This window comes from Lathyrus oleraceus, chromosome 5 (genome assembly GCF_024323335.1).
Source record: "Lathyrus oleraceus cultivar Zhongwan6 chromosome 5, CAAS_Psat_ZW6_1.0, whole genome shotgun sequence".
NCBI classification, from domain to species: Eukaryota; Viridiplantae; Streptophyta; class Magnoliopsida; order Fabales; family Fabaceae; genus Lathyrus; species Lathyrus oleraceus.
The window spans coordinates 435,430,636-435,439,152 of record NC_066583.1 but is presented as its reverse complement, the minus strand read 5'-3'; the positions used below and the strand labels follow the sequence as shown (position 1 = coordinate 435,439,152).

General features: G+C 40.6%; 1 pseudogene; it reads right to left on the bottom strand.

The window, feature by feature from the left end:
* Positions 1-309: 309 nt before the first annotated feature.
* Positions 310-409, bottom strand: LOC127089292 (uncharacterized; annotated as a pseudogene).
* Positions 410-8,517: the final 8,108 nt, after the last annotated feature.

The following is an 8,517-nucleotide window of genomic DNA, read 5'->3' as shown; positions in this document are numbered from 1 at the left end:
CCGCAATCGAAGCAAACAACTTTGAACTTAAACCTTCGTTGTTGCAGGCTGTGCAACAGAACCAATTCTCTGGAAATCTTACCGAAGATCCAAACCTTCATTTATCCGTATTTGTTCAATACGCTGATACTGTTAAAGCTAATGGTGTCACTTCAGAGGCAATTCGACTTCGTCTTTTTCCTTTCTCATTAAGAGATAGCGCTAGAAGATGGCTTCAATCTCTTCCTTCCAACTCAGTCACCACATGGAACGAGTTGAAGAAAGTTTTTCTTGCCCGATATTTTCCACCAAGCAAAACAGCTATGTTAAGAGCCCAGATAAACGGATTTAAACAGAAAGACAACGAGTCTCTTTTCGAAGCATGGGAAAGATACAAAGACATGATGAGACTTTGCCCACACCATGGTTTGGAAGACTGGTTAGTAATTCACACATTTTATAATGGTCTCTTATACAATACAAGGTTAACAATAGACGCCGCTGCAGGTGGTGCACTAATGAACAAACCTTACGCTGATGCTTACCAGCTTATCGAGAGCATGGCCCAAAACCACTATCAATGGGGAACCGAACGAACGAATGTGGAAAAACCTCAACCGAAAACTGGCATGTACGAGATAAGTAACCTTGATCACGTCAATGCAAAAGTGGATGCTTTGGTCCAGAAAATTGAAAGTTTAAACGTATCACCTCCAGCCGCCGTGGTTGCTATAACTCAGAATTGCGAGGTCTGTGGAATCCAAGGCCACACTCCTGCGGAATGTCAACTCTTGACTGGAATCCAAGCAGAGCAAGTAAATTATGCTCAAGGAAGCCCCTATTCGAATACCTATAACCCAAATTGGAAGAACCATCCAAACTTCTCATATAAGAGTAATAATGCTTTATACGCACCTGGACAGTCTCCAAATCAAGCCCCATCTATATCTCCAGGATATCAGAAACCGAATCCTAACAATAATACCCCTAGAAAATCCAACTTGGAAATCATGATGGAAAACTTTATAGCTTCCCAACAACAAACCAATAAAGATTTCTTAAACCAGAACATACACACTGGCGAACAGCTTAAACAACTAGTAAGCAAAGTAGATGCCCTGGCTACCCATAACAAAATGCTGGAAACGCAAATATCTCAAGTAGCTCAACAACAAGCACCTACTGCTGCACCAACTGGTACATTCCCTGGACAGCCCCAACCCAATCCGAGAAGCCAAGCTCATGCAATTATATTGAGAAGTGGAACGGAAGTGGAAGGACCGTCTGACCCAAGGATAGAAAACCAAAACCCTAAGAAATCTACTGAGGAAAGTGAACCTAAGGAAAAGGAAGAGAGTAATAAGGAAACCCTAGAAAAGAAGGAACCTTATGTACCTCCACCACCTTACAAACCACCTATACCTTACCCTCAAAGGTTTGTTAAAACCAAAGATGTAGGCCAATTTAGAAAATTTGTTGATCTCCTTAAACAATTAAACGTTACAATTCCGTTTACCGAAGCTATCACGCAGATGCCCTCATATGCTAAATTCTTAAAAGAAATTCTTTCTAATAAGAGGAAACTTGAGGATAGCGAAACCGTTACACTCCCTGCCGAATGTAGCGCTATAATCCAAAACATGCCCCCTAAACTCAAGGATCCGGGTAGTTTCTCTATACCCTGTCACATAGGAAAATTTGTCATCGACAAAGCCTTATGCGATTTAGGAGCCGGAATTAGCGTTATGCCTTTATCCATATGTAAGAAACTGGAAATGGGAGAATTAAGACCGACCAAAATGTCTGTGCAATTAGCAGATCGTTCCATCAAATATCCTGTAGGAATCCTTGAAAACGTTCCCGTACGCATAGGTCAGTTTTACATTCCCACTGACTTCACAATTATGGACATTAGAGAAGATGATACGACACCTATTATACTAGGAAGACCATTCTTAGCAACTGCCGGTGCAATCATAGACGTAAAACGAGGACGACTCACCTTCGAAGTAGGTGAAGAGAAAATTGAATTCATTCTTTCCCAATTCTTGAAAGCACCTGCAATAGAAGATACATGTTACTTCATGGATATCATCGATGAATGCATAAAAGAAGCAGAGTCAGGAGAAGACAAATCATCAGACTATCTTTTAGAGGACAAATCTAAACAATGCCTAGCAATAACACCGGATCCTACGCAGTGTCTTAACAAACCAACCCCTGATTTGAAAACACTTCCCAAAAATCTGAGATATGAATTCCTAGACTTAGAACTTGAACGACCTGTGATAGTTAATGCAGATCTAGGAAGACTCGAAACAGAAAAACTCCTACATATCTTAAGAAAATATCCAACCGCACTAGGATACCACATCACCGATCTCAAAGGAATAAGCCCTTCTATTTGTATGCACCGCATCATGTTAGAAGAAGACTGTAAAACCTCTAGGGAACACCAGAGAAGACTAAATCTGATCCTAAGTGAGGTAGTAAAGAAAGAAATAACCAAGTTATTAGAAGCAGGTATTATATATCCTATATCTGATAGCAAATGGGTTAGTCCTGTACACGTTGTACCAAAGAAAGGAGGCATAACTGTTATTGAAAACGAAAAAGGAGAAACTATAACTAAACGAATCGAATCGGGATGGAGAATGTGCATTGATTATAGGAAACTAAACAAAGCAACCCGAAAAGATCATTTCCCTTTACCATTCATTGACCAGATGTTAGAACGATTAGCTAAACATTCACACTTCTGTTATTTAGACGGTTATTCAGGCTTCTTTCAAATACCAATTCACCCTGATGACCAGGAAAAGACAACATTCACATGCCCTTTTGGTACCTTCGCTTATAGACGAATGCCGTTTGGTCTGTGTAATGCCCCTGCAACTTTTCAAAGATGCATGATGGCAATATTCGCCGACTTTCTCGAAAACATCATGGAAGTATTTATGGATGACTTTTCTGTATACGGACAAAGTTTCGAAGAATGCCTTGAAAACCTGGAAAGAGTTCTGGAACGATGTGTAAAAGTAAACTTAGTACTTAATTGGGAAAAGTGCCACTTTATGGTACAAGAAGGCATTGTTTTAGGACACATCATCTCGAACAGAGGAATTGAAGTAGACAAAGCCAAAATAGAGGTAATCGAAAATCTTCAACCCCCAAGAACTGTGAGAGAAGTACGAAGCTTTTTAGGACACGCCGGTTTTTACCGACGATTCATCAAAGACTTCTCTAAGATAACTAAACCCTTAACCGGACTGTTGATGAAAGATGCTGAATTCATATTCGACGATAACTGTTTAAAAGCATTTCAAACTCTTAAACAAGCATTGATCTCCGCACCCATTATGCAGACACCAGACTGGAATGAACCATTTGAAATAATGTGCGATGCCAGTGATTATGCTGTAGGTGCTGTTTTAGGACAAAGAAAGGATAAAAAGCTTCACGTTATATATTACGCTAGCAGAACCCTGGATGAAGCACAGATGAATTATGCCACAACCGAGAAAGAACTTCTAGCAGTGGTATTTGCGCTAGATAAATTTCGTTCTTACCTGGTAGGAGCCAAAATAATAGTTTACACTGATCACGCTGCTATCAGGTACCTTTTAACAAAAAAGGATGCTAAACCTAGACTCCTAAGATGGATCTTGTTACTGCAAGAATTCGACTTAGAAATCAAGGACAAGAAAGGAACTGAAAACGTAGTAGCAGACCATCTCTCTAGACTTGAGAACCTTGAACCAGAAAGAACATCCATTAATGATGATTTCTCGTATGATAAACTCATAGCTACTTTGGAAGAGAACAACTCCGACATGCAAGTAGAAACCACCTTAGCTATATCTGTCATACCATGGTACGCTGATCTAGTCAATTATTTAGCTGCCGGAATAGTTCCACCTACTTTATCTTACCAACAGAAGAAACGATTCTTCCACGACATAAAACACTATTACTGGGATGATCCCTTACTTTTCAAAAGAGGCCCCGATGGTATTTTCCGTCGATGTATACCCGAAGAAGAGGTAGAAAATATAATCCAACACTGTCACTCTGCGCCTTATGGCGGACACACAAGTACATCCAAGACCTGCTCTAAAATCCTACAAGCTGGCTTTTATTGGCCAACTATATGGAAGGACGTACATGCGGCTATTAAGGAGTGTGACAGATGTCAACGCACGGGAAACATATCTAGACGTGACGAGATGCCACAAAAAGGTATTTTGGAAGTAGAGATTTTTGACGTGTGGGGGATAGACTTCATGGGACCTTTCCCATCCTCTTTCGGTAACAAATACATACTCGTGGCAGTTGACTACGTATCAAAATGGATCGAAGCTATAGCTTCTCCAACAAATGACACCCGAGTAGTAACTAGACTCTTTAAAAATATAATATTTCCGAGATTTGGCATCCCAAGAATAGTAGTCAGTGATGGTGGATCACACTTTATATCCAAGGTACTCGAAAAACTACTACTTAAATATGGAGTGAGACATAGGATAGCAACACCTTACCACCCTCAAACCAGTGGACAAGTGGAAGTATCTAACAGAGAAATCAAGCAGATACTAGAAAAAACGGTCGCCACTTCAAGGAAAGATTGGTCATTGAAATTACCAGAAGCTTTATGGGCATACCGAACTGCTTATAAAACTCCCATAGGGACGACCCCATTTAAGCTCATTTATGGAAAATCCTGTCACCTCCCGGTAGAATTAGAACATAAAGCCTATTGGGCTATTAGAAATTTAAATTTGAATTATAAAGCCGCCGGTGAAAAGAGAATCCTTGACATAAACGAATTAGAGGAACTCAGAAGAGACGCCTATGAAAATGCCAAAATCTATAAAGAAAGAACAAAACAATGGCATGACAAGCGTATATCAAGGAAAATCTTCAAGCAAGGCGACGCAGTACTTTTATTTAACTCTAGACTAAAGTTATTCCCGGGAAAACTACGATCCAGATGGTCAGGACCTTTTCATATCACTAAAATCTTTCCCAGTGGAGCGGTAGAAATAAAAGGACAATCTACAGAACCGTTCACCGTAAACGGGCAACGTCTGAAACATTATCACTATGCGGAAACCAACGAGGATTCGCAGATTCTACACTTAGACGAAACGCCCCCAGGACTCATAGACTATATTTAACAGTTTTTTTGTCGAGCTTGCGACATTTAAACAAAGCGCTTAGTGGGAGACAACCCACAAATTAATTTGTTATTTTATTATTCTATTATTATTATCAATTCCCTATTTTTCTCTTAATTATTTCTTTTAATTTCTATTTAGTATTCATTATTGATTTATTCAAAAAGAAAAAAAATATATATATATATATTATTATATATATATATATATATATATAATAATTCTTTTCTTCTTTCGGCATTTGGCCAAATCCTGACTTAAACTCATGTTTCTTTTCTCTGGCTAACACTAACCAGATGGGACATTCTGATCGTATGGGTATCAAGTTCAGAGGAATGGCTCAGAAACGAAAGTTTGAAGAACTAGCCGCTAGAGAGATGCTACCTAGTTTATATGCTGATGATTGGGCTATGACTGCCCTTGGACTGAGACAGAGTGTCCTGTTTTTGCTGAATCAGATAGGATGGGAGACCTCCCCTATCCTGAGACATTTCACCACCTACCGGAGACTCACACTAGAATTCCTTAGTTCATTAATCTATCTACCTAGCCATGGAAAAGGAATTAGCAGAGGTTTTATCCAGTTCAGAATGTTCAATATGGAGTACCAATTTAATATTAGAGACTTCACCAACCTTTTGGGTTTTCCTACCTCCTTTGATACATTCACTGTAAGCCAGGAAGAACTTTTTGAATATAGAGAGCTTGAACACTTTTGGGGTAAGCTGACTGGAAATGATGAGCCCGAGGAACATGAGTTTCTCTCTGGAAACATACATAACCCGGCTTTTCGCTATTTCCATAAGATCCTGACCCACACTTTATTTGGGAAGAAGCCAAATAGTACTTCAGTTTCACGTGATGAACTCTTCATCATATTTTGTGCTTCCCAGAACCGTCCAGTAAACGGTGCTACTTTTATGTTAGCTAATTTGGACCACCTTATCCAGGATGAGCGAGCACCCATTAGAATAGGCGGTTTGATCACTATGATAGGTAATGTTATTGGATTACGTCAGCCTATGCTTGACCTTAGCCCTTTTTGTGGCATTACTACTATGAGTATACCTTTCCTCTTCAACACTATGTTTATAGCAAACATAGGGTCTGATGAGTTCGAGCTTATTATTGATAACCAGGTTCTCTGCCTATTCACCATGCCCGATCCTAGAACTAGTGTTCACAATCAAAGGAACTGGCTCTATAACCTGAATGAAACCCCAACTCCTGCTGGATCCACTGAATCCATCCAGGACTATGAGATTTGTGATGACTATGAGCACTATGTTGACCATATCTCTCTTGCTGAATCTGACCCTCAGACACCTTCAGGCTACTATGATATTGATCCTCCCCCTCAGCCTGCCCTGACCGAAGAATCAGCCATGCCTGATCTCCGACATCATATGCCAGGAACAGATATTAAAACCGTCATTGAAGCCTTGATGTCAGAACAAGACGCCCTCAGGGAAGATTTCCACAGCTTGAGACTTGAAATCCTAGAATACATGAGCAGCACGGCAAGTCAGTTACGTATGTTACGGCATCATGTTAACTCTTTTGCTCCTCCGGCCAGAGATCCGAAGATAGATGGAATTTAGTTATTTTTCTTTCTAAGTTATTTAGTTTTAGGCTAGATTTTTCATTAATGTTATTTGAATTCATGTTTATTTCTATTTCATTTCATTATTTTCCTTCCCTGTAATACATTATGATCATTTTTATTGAAGCTGTTTAGTTAATTTTATTATGCAATGGCTATTATGCTCTACTGTTGTTACCTATTATTATTATACAAAGCAAGTAAGCGTGCACAATACATTAAAACTGCAGACTAAAAATGATCATAAGCAAAATGAAACATTAAAATACGCTACCAAAGTAATTCTGTGAAGCGCTACTGAAGCCTTGCCAAAAAGGACTGTGTGACGAGCGTCACACACTCCATGACGAACGGCACGCAAAACGCCTGTTACGAACGTCACAGCCTTGTGACGAGCGTAACGCCCCTCAGACATGTGAACGTTAGGGAGCCGTTGGAGACGAACGTTACACTTTAATTTTTACCTTCCCCATTCATTTTTTCGTTTACCACACTTAATTACTCTTCAACCACTTTTTCTTTCTACCTTCCAATCCTTCTCCTATAAATACCTACCAAAACTTCCTTCATTCACCACAAACAATTCTCTCATATCAAATACATTTCTTTTTCTTTCCAAATCATCCCTTCAAAAATTCATCACAATGGCGGGAAATCAAAATTTCGGAAATATCATCTTCCGATCCGGAGATGACAACTATCAGCAAGAGCAATTCGAGCGCTTCCAGCAGCGAGGCGTCGCTTCCACCAGGTACCCCGATTTAACTTGTTTACAACAATTAGGCTTACTCCAAGGTATCGAGTGGATGCTCCGTAAAGCCGATTTAACCTTCCTTTGCACTCATAACCAACCCACCTACCCTTCCCTAACCTTAGAATTCCTAAGTTCTTACGACTACACCACTCCCGCCGGTGAGGGTGAATTTCTGACCGGTACCGCAACCTTCCGCATGTTTAACACCGAGTACTCTCTAACCCAAAACCAATTGAGTACCATGCTACAATTTACCACAGAAGGCCAAGTCTACCCCAGAATCCCTCCCGACCTAAACTGGAACACAGTTGGCGTTTTTGACCTTTTTAAGAAAATTTCCGGTATAGAGACCTACAACTGGGAAGAACTCCTTCTCTCCCACATCCATAACCCCACCATCCGTTATTTTCTCCGTATCTTGCAAAACACAGTTTTTGGTAGACCAAACAACAGCAAGGTCAACTCTAAGGAGTTATTTTTCCTCCAGTGCGTCTTCGAACCGCAAGCCCAGGTAAACGCCGCCTCCTTTCTCTTTCATCATATCCGCACCTTATGTGCTAGAGGCCGGCAACCCTTTATAATTGGTGGATTAATAACCTCCATAGCACTTGGCCTGAACCTAGGGGATAGACTCCAAACTTTAGAATCCCTACCTCCCCTGTCTATGGATATCAGCTATTGCCGTTCTAGCCGCCTGATTAAAAACAGAGTAGGCAGAGGCTATTATCTTATGGTGAACAACCAAGCAGTCCCGAGTGTTGTGCTACCCAATACCACCCTAACTGATGTCACAAACCCCGACCGCCACCTCTACGATCTTAGCGCTCCTGAAACCACCGAGCCTTCACAAACAAACCAGCAAACTGATGAGTTTGAAGAAATGGAACAAGGTGACCATCCGCCAACACAACAATCAGTCCCGCTCAACCCTTCCCGTAATGCAGCCGGCCCATCCTCCCAACGTCGTCGACGAAGAAGGTCTGCGACCAACGACGACATTATGG